The sequence below is a fragment of the Danio rerio genome, chromosome 7 (genome assembly GCF_052040795.2).
Source record: "Danio rerio strain M-AB ecotype USA chromosome 7, GRCz13ab, whole genome shotgun sequence".
NCBI classification, from domain to species: domain Eukaryota; kingdom Metazoa; phylum Chordata; class Actinopteri; order Cypriniformes; family Danionidae; genus Danio; species Danio rerio.
Genome location: NC_141027.1, coordinates 56,022,415 through 56,032,073, shown reverse-complemented (window position 1 = coordinate 56,032,073; position 9,659 = coordinate 56,022,415).

Below are 9,659 nucleotides of genomic sequence, written 5' to 3'. Positions count from 1 at the left end.
TTTCCTCCAAAATATAGCTTTGCATTTAATTGCACACTGGATAACCTACACCTTTATTTTACTTTCTTACTTTCGAGGGAAGTAAAATTTATTTAAAAAAATAAATTACTTTATTTTTAAAGGTAAATGAATGGATGAATGGACCCACACGAACGCAAGGAGAACATGCAAACTCCACACAGAAACGCCAACTGACCCAGCTGAGGCTCGAACCAGAGACCTTCTTGCTGTGAGGCGACAGCACTACCTACTGTGCCACTGCGTTGCCCAAGAGCTGTTTAGTGGATTTTTATATAAATATATTTTTATATATTTTGTTTTATTATTTTTATTTATTTTAATTTATTTTTACATAATATTGTTTCACTATATACATATACATATTACATATATATTTTTTATTTTAAATAGAATATTTTTTTTGCTTTTCCATAATGAAAGTTAAAAAAATACTAGTTACTTGATCCAGCATTCAGCTTAAAATGAAATATAATGGCTTAATTAGGTTAACTAGACAAGTTGGGTTAATTAGGCAAGTGATCAGACAACAATCGGTGCATCTGTGACATGTACTGTATATATTTTTGAGACATGACTTTAACTGCTGATTGGCTGCAGGTGTTTATGAACTCATTTGTCATTTATTTCGGCTTCACCCCTTTATTCATCAGGGGGTTGTCCACTGCATTTATGGACTCAGTCTGTCATTAATACAACACAAGACTAATAGTTAACAATAACCTTATTTTTTACCTTAACCCTTAACCTCTATTTTTAATGATTTTTATAATTTATACTAATAACAGTTTTAAGTATTCTGATTTATTGAAATTATAAGTTATACATTTGTAAAAAAAAAGTTATGTCTTTTCCATGAAGAAATGCAAAGCATATGACATCAAGATTTGGAGTTAAAAAACTGCTATGTATATGTGTGTTAACATGGTAAAATGTGCAAGGTGAGGGAAACACAATTACAACAGCACAGGTGCAAACACACATCTGGCCCATTCAGCTTCCAGAGGAGCCATTACCTCTACCATTGTAATAATTCTTTACATCTCTTATATTTAAGTCATCATTGTTCAAGGCAATGTTATTGTACAACAAGCACTACATATTAGGTTAAAACATTAAGTAAGAAATCCCAGATTAATTTTTCAAACAAAAACAGAGAGATCAAATGACAGCAAATGTACATGTTTTAGTCTTCTGTAAATATATTAATACTAATAATACATCATAGACAGTGATTACATAGATTCAGTGATTATTATATTGATATTACCCCCGACTTTCAGTTTGTATTTGTTTCTTTAAGTCTGTATTTACATGTCCTTTAGATTGCTTGCATATGTACTATCATTTCCTTTGAAATATTTAAATTATCTGTTTCTAGTTTAATTCCTCATTTCCCATGTGTATTAATCAGATATTTGTAATGTGTTAACATTGAATGGACTCGCAAAAGCAAACAGATATGAAATGTGGCAAAGGTATAGCATACACTGTAAACACTGATGTTGTCATTAATAAAGACATTAAGTTAATAGAACATTGCTTCAAATACCAAGTTTTGGCATGAAAACCTACACACGTGTGTTTAACTTACTCATCAGGCGGCAAAAAACTTTTCATTAATATTTTAAGTTCTCTGAACGTAACATTTAAATTTCTTTCACGAGTTCACACTTGCATTCGTTTAAGTATAAAGCGTATTTGGCGTGCTGTCTGGGGGGAGGGCTCTGAGCTCGAGGAGACACCCCAACTCGAGTTATTCCAATTATAAGGAAACAAAGAGGAGTTGGGATTCGAGCGAAGTATCTAGCCCGGCCCCAGAGCGCTCCCCCCGGGAATGAAATGCAAGAGGTGAGGTGACGGGGTGGTGGAGGGATGCTGAAGTCGTGAGATGCTGCAGGTAAGACAGCTTCGGTATATATAGGCGTTGCTCAGAAACTGATTTGATGATGGGATAATTGTCAATGACGTATTCGATACTGAAACTTCTGCGCATGCTCCTCCCGAAATTTGTTTAAAAACACCATTTCACGAGTTCACACTTGCATTCGTTTAAGTATAAAGCGTATTTGGCGTGCTGTCCGGGGGGAGGGCTCTGAGCTCGAGGAGACACCCCAACTCGAGTTATTCCCTTATAAGGAAACAAAGAGGAGTTGGGATTCGAGCGAAGTATCTAGCCCGGCCCCAGAGCGCTCCCCAAAAAATGCTATTTATTACAGGACAGCAGCCGGACAATGTGCAAGCCCCCAAAAAATTTGCTGATCTTAAAAATTTGGAGGGGTGCTGTTGAGTTATAAGGTATGTGTTTCGTGAGGAAGTAGTTGCTGTGTTGATAGTGGTGCATGATGAATGTCTCTTGCAAGAGTGTTTGCTCCCACAGTAGACGGGCGTCTTCCATGGGAGTGGTCACTGCATTAGCAATGTTGTGTGTTAAAGTATGCATCCCCGTAATAGCTGTCACTGTGCTGACAGTGGTGTATGATGAGGTATGAGTCTCTCATAGGAGTGGTTACTGCGCTTGCAGTGCTGCGTAAGGTGTACGTCTCCCGTAGGAGCAGTCACTGCGCTTGCAGTGGTGCATTATTATAAGGTGTACGTCTCCTGTAGGAGCGGACACTGTACTAACAGTGGTGCATAATAGTAAGGTGTGTGTCTCCTGTATGAGGTATGAGTGGTTACTGCCCTAGAGGCAGTGTGTAATAAGGTGTATGTCTCCTGTAGGAGCAGTCGCTGCGCTTGCAGTGGTGCATAATTATAAGATGTGCGTCTCCCGTAGGAGCAGTCACTGCATTTGCAGTGGTGCATAATTATGAGGTGTACGTCTCCCGTAGGAGCGGTCACTGTACTAACAGTGGTGCATGATAATAAGGTGTGTGTCTCCTGTATGGGGTATGAGTGGTCACTGCCCTAGAGGCAGTGTGTAATAAGGTGTACATCTCCCGTAGGAGCAGTCACTGCGCTTGCAGTGGTGCATAATTATAAGGTGTACGTCTCCCGTAGGAGCAGTCACTGCACTTGCAGTGGTGCATAGTTATGAGGTGTACGTCTCCCGTAGGAGCAGTCACTGCGCTTGCAGTGGTGCATAATTATAAGGTGTACGTCTCCCGTAGGAGCGGTTACTGTACTAACAGTGGTGCATAACAGTAAGGTGTGTGTCTCCTGAATGAGGTATGAGTGATCACTGCCCTAGAGGCAGTTTGTAATAAGGTGTACGTCTCCCGTAGGAGCAGTCACTGCGCATGCAGTGGTGCATAATTATAAGATGTGCGTCTCCCGTGAGAGCGGTCACTGCATTTGCAATGGTGCATAATTAAGAGGTGTACGTCTCCCGTAGGAGCGGTCACTGTACTAACAGTGGTGCATGATAATAAGGTGTATGTCTCCTGTATGGGGTATGAGTGGTCGCTGCCCTAGCGGCAGTGTGTAATAAGGTGTACATCACCCACAGGAGCAGTCGCTGCATAATTATAAGGTGTGCGTCTCCCGTAGGAGCAGTCACATCGCTTGCACGTCTCCCATAGGAGCGGTCACTGCACTTGCGGTGATGCATAATTATAAGGTGTACGTCTCCCATAGGAGCGGTCACTGCATTAGCGGTGGTGCATAATAAGATATGCGTCTCCCGTAGGAGTGGTCATTGCACTAGCAGTAGTGTATAATCAAGTGTGTGTCTCCCGTAGGAGCGGTCACTGCACTTGCAGTGGTGCATAATAAAGTGTACGTCTCCAGTAGGAGCGGTTACTACACTTGTAGTGGTGCATAATAATAAGGTGGGCTTCCCCGGTGGGAGCGGTCGCTGGACTAGCAGTGATGCTTGATGAGGTGTACGTCTCTAGTGGTAGCTGTCACTGCACTTGCGGTGGCACATGATAAATAAGGTGTGCGTCTCCAGTGAGAGCGGTCACTGCGTTAGCAGTGGTGCATGATAATGATGTGTACGTCTACCATAGGAGCAGTCACTGCGCTTGCAGTGGAGCATAATAAGGCGTGTGCCTAGAGTGGAAGCAGCCACTGTGCTTGCAGTAGTACGTAATAGGGTGTGCATCCCCAATGAGATCGGTCGCTGTGCAGCAGCAACCTTATAATAGAACTCCTTGAAGGGGTTAATGACCAGGGTTAGGAAAGGTTTAGAGGTTGAAATGGTAAAAAAGGGGGCGACGATAGCGCATTTACACTGACTTTTAGGTTTAATTTCTGTGGAAAACTTAATTGATAGGATTAAAGGAACTTAAGGTAGTGCAAGGAGCGTTGAGCAGTACCTGAAGTTTTGAATGGAGTTCCATGGTTTATACTGAGTGCAATTGCGACTTGAAATCGCAGTGAAAATAGATGGGGTAAGCTAGTAATGGGATTCTGGATGATTTCTGAGCTGAAGTTGCTTATCAGCTTGGTGTTATTATTACTCCAGAATTACTTATCAAATTTATTTAATTAAGCAATTTATTTTATAGACGCGTGTTGTCTATGTAAACGTTAATAACGTACTTAAGTTTATACATGTTAAGTACCTAGACGATGGATCTAAGGAATATAGTCTATACGTGGCCCAGGATCACAGGTGGGAGGAAAAGAGAAGAGGGGCTGCCGGCGTTAGTGACGTCAGCGGAGGCAGCCTCACGCTGGCACTTACGTCGGGGTCTGACAGAAAATTAGGGACTAGAGCCATTTGCGGAGGCATGCTCACGCTACTTATGACCCTAGAATCACAGGTGGGAGGGAAAGAGAAGAGGGACTACCGGCGTAAGTGACGTCAGCGGAGGCAGCCTCACGCTGGCACTTACGTCGGGGCCCGACAGAAAGTTGGGGATTAGAGCTGTTTGCGGAGGCGTGCTCACGCTATTGATGACCCTAGAATCACAGGTGGGAGGAAAAGAGAAGAAGGGCTGCCGGCGTAAGTGACGTCAGCGGAGGCGGCCTCACGCTGGCACTTACGTCGGGGTCTGACAGAAATTTAAGGACTAGAGCCATTCGCGGAGGCGTGCTCACGCTACTGATGACCCTAGAATCACAGGTGGGAGGGAAAGAGAAGAGGGACTGCCGGCGTAAGTGACGTCAGCGGAGGCAGCCTCACGCTGGCACTTACATCGGGGCCCGACAGAAAGTTGGGGATTAGAGCCGTTTGCGGAGGCATGCTCGCGCTACTGATGACCCTAGAATCACAGGTGGAAGGAAAAGAGAAGAGAGAAGGGGCTGCCGGCGTTGGTGACATCAGTGGAGGCAGCCTCACGCTGGAACTTGCATCAGGGCCTGAACAAACCTGGTTAATCTGCAAGCGGCATGAAGGAAGACTCCGCTTGTTAAGTGGTGACCTATTGGTGACGCAAGTAATACTGTTTCCGGGTCCAAGCCGCCACTCATTTGAGTTGAGAAATTTCTTCGTTTATGATCACTTTAAATCCTCATCACACAATAAAGTTAATTTTATACAATAAAGTTAATTTTATACAAAATCAGTGTACACAAGCATTGCTTGCTGCATAACAATTACCAAAAAACAATAAGCAATTTATAAATTTTTATCACTTTCTGCCCGTCAGATATAAGGTGTGGACGTATGTATAGGGTATATGCCGAACTACTGCTTTTCCCATGCTGATACACTTCCAGTGACCTGTTATTGTGAACTTTCTCCATTTGTACAGTTCCTTATACAGCGTCGATGTTATAATGTCATTAAAATACATTCAGTTAAATTAACTTTAGCATTTATTTGGTTGCTCAAGCGTAAAATTAGACAGAAGCTGTTTACTCGCACGCGGTCGTCAGAATCGGCAGGCTAACGCATAAGCTCCATTAAACATACTGGGGTCACATAAATGCTCATATTATAAAGATATGGCGATATCACTCAGCTAGTGGAAATCGCTCATTTTAAAGAAAACAGACCTTAAACTCACTGGCTTGCATTGGCATTCAATTCGCCCGAAGTGCTTAGCCCAGGTTACTGGGAAATTAAGAGTCCTATTAGCATGCTTTGGCATATACCCCGTTGTGATAATGATTTCGAAAGTAATAATTTGCTTTGTAACATTTCATGAGTCTCCCCATGCAGTAAGTTAAGAAATTATTTGTTTATGATCAATTTTAAACATATTACACGATAAGTTGGTTTTATACAGAGTCATGTTGTACACAACCATTTTTGGGCTTGCTGCATAACAAATACCAAACATTTTAACAATTTATAATTAATCACTTGCATCATGTATGAGGCATAGACATATATATTGTGATCATGATTTTCGAAAGTAATAAATCGCTTTGTAAACGTTATAATTACCATTTCATGGGTCTCCCCATGCAGTTGAATAGAGCGCTTGGACCCGGAAGCCGCTTCGCGTGACGTCACACTCACGAGCGGACTGGCTTGTTTTTCCTAAATTTGGGGCGCCGAGAGCAGCTATTGCGGGCGCTACTAAGTGGAAATGTTCCTTGCGTGGGGGGTGGATAAGCCCGTAGCGGAGACGTGCTCACGCTGTCATGGCGAATTGGCCGATGGTGGCGCTTCGCCTGTAGAGCGGTGGCCTGGCACTCGCTTGATCTGGGCCGGTGGTTTCCAACTGGGGAGCGGCTCAGGTTTGTTGCCGGTGTCTGAAAGAGCGGCGGCGTGGCGGGCCTAAGTTAAGACCGCGGACTCTGTTGATATGCTCTGCCGAGTGTTGATGCGCTGGACGTCGGCTTGGAGTTTGCAAGAGGAGCCGTGTCATCCTCATGGAAATTTGCTGTTTGGACGAGGCTACAGCGATTGGATGTGCCAATGCTGAAGTCGTGAGATCCTGAAGTCGTGAGATGCTGCAGGTAAGACAGCTTTGGTATATATAGGCGTTGCTCAGAAACTGATTTGATGATGGGATAATTGTCAATGACGTATTCGATACTGAAACTTCTGCGCATGCTCCTCCCGAAATTTGTTTAAAAACATCATTTAAACAGCTTTTTGTCTCTACTTAAAATGATTGGTTGCGCTTGAAATTCTGCCTTGACAACTGCACTGATTGTTGATATATGTTTCATGACACACATTTTGCTTGTGATGCTGAATTTTGCTGAAGTGCAGCAGGACAGAGGCACAACCTGAAGCCATCTGACGAAAGAGAAAAGTTCTATTAGTAAGTAGATATTTCAATGCTTATATAAATTTTTTCTTAATTGTTAGACACGCAAAGGCAACAAGGTGGTGCAGTGAGCAGTCGCCTCAAAGCAAGAAGATTGCTGGTTCGAGTCCCCACTGGGTCAGTAGGAATTTCTGTGTGGAGTTTGCCTGTTCTCCATGTGTTGGTGTGGGTTTCCTCCGCATGCTCCGGTTTTCCCCACAAGTCTAAAGACATGCGGTATAGTTGAATTGGGTAAGCTAAATTATCATAGTGTATGTCCTGGTCCTCCAGGTTGGGGGTTGAGTGTTGGGTTAATGACCCACCTCAGAAAAATTTGATGTTACGAAACACCAACATACTGTGGCTAAATATCAGCTTCGATATATATATATATATATATATATATATATATATATATATATATATATATATATATATATATATATATATATATATATATATATAAAATTTAAAAAAACGGCCCTGGAAGTAAGTAGGTAAGTAAAGAATATAAAAACTGAAAGAATTGGAAGTTTAGTCTATTAACTTTTTTTAAGTTATCTGTAATTAAACATTTAAGTTCATTCAATGAAGGAACCACATTTGGTCAACAAATTAGTCGAAATTTGTTGTAGATTTTCCCATTACTCAAACGAACTGAGGCAATCACCTTCCTTAAATCATTTGAGTAGTCTCAACTTATTAGGGTTTACAGTGTATGATAACCCTTAAGATGGCATTTGAACATGTTATTCTTGCATCTCTACTTATGAATTGGTATTTGGTATTTATAAATGGCCAGAGTTACATGGGGAGATCCACTGTAGACTAACAAGGTGTGTTTACTTATATGGGTCCATATTATGATGCACATAGGAGTAAAATAAATAATACCTGTGGTTTACACAGTTTGATCTCTTTTAAATGCCACTTTATTGAATTAATAGCTCACCTAGTTTGCAACAGCCACAATGAAAACCACAATTTGTTTTGAGACCATCCTGATAACAGTTACTTCATGGAAATTGTAGTTTGTCAAGTCTATTGAATTACATTATTATAATGTATATTTTTATCAACATATATAGTGTTATAACACTAGATTACAACTGGATTTACCAAACTGGGGTTAGAGAATGAACTCATTTAACAAGTTTATAATAATGAAAAAAAAAAAAAGACGTGAGTTCTTTGATTATGTGTCATATTCTTTTTGGGTTCTTGAATAAGCTCTTTCTTGAATTTCTCTTATTAAAACCATTTCATATTTTGACATTTGAAAACTCCTGCACTACATGTTAGATGAATTCAAATTCTCAAATTCATCATTGGTCAAATTATATTTAATTTTATACACATTAATATAAAAAAGCTTTGTTGCCTCATTCATGTGCAGTAATGTTGCTCGGATAAAAAAAATAAATAAATCTGAGACACAATTGAGCAAGAGGAAAGTCCCTAAAAAATTGTGTGGTCATGGGGAAATAAAAATAGAGTTAAATATAGATATAGTTACAACTCTGTTACAAAATTTCCACCTGTAACTCATGGCTAAACTAAACTGCACACACATGCACACTACTCTCATATCCACTCTGCTGGCCACCATCTGTGTGAGTTTGGCAGTGACAGCCGGTGCATCTGTGTGCACATCCCCTTTCACTTCTGTCCTCAGAGTAAAATGTGTGTGTGCGTGTGTGTGTGTGTGTGTGTGTGTGTGTGTGTGTGTGTGTGTGTGTGTGTGTGTGTGTGTGTTGTGTGTGGAGGCCAGTGGGTCACAGCTGTACGCAAGCACATTTCTCAGTACCAGCATTACTGTGGCAGGCCGCAGCATTTGCAACAGCATATGTTAATTTTGTCAAATCTCTTATTTTGTCTTTCATCATTATCTCTTTCTAAAAAAAAAGGGGGGGGGGGGGTGTGATTTAAGCTTTATTGCTATTGCTCATACTTAAGATTATGGATTTGAAACCAAACTATAAATCTATGTAATAAACTTCACCTTTATAAAGAATGACACCATATCCTGACCTGTAGGTTATTTAGGAAAGCTGTACTATTACTTTAATAAACAATCAGACCAGATTTCACAAAAAAAAAAAAAACTAGAGGTGGGCTTGTGTATTAACTGTAGTCAGAATATAATAAAGGATTAGTTCACCCAAAAATGGTAATTGTGTTAATAATTACTCTCTTAATTAGTGAGTTCATTAATTTACTTAATTAATTACTAATATTGTTTCAATATTCATGTTTGCTTTGGAACACAAATTAAGATATTTTAGATGAAATCCTAGAGCTCTCTCATCCTCCATAGAAAGCAATAATGCGAGATGGTCAAAGTCCCAAAAATAACCATAAACATTGTCAAAACATTCCATGTGGCTTCAGTAGTTAAACTTTAATCATATGAAGCTTCAAGAACACCTTTTTTGTGCCAAAAAAAAATCTCTTTGTTCGCCTGTGGGTCCCTCATCAGTTCAGGGTGAGCATTTATTAAGGGCAATAAATGCGCATCAAGACCTGACACAGAAGAGAGGATTTGGT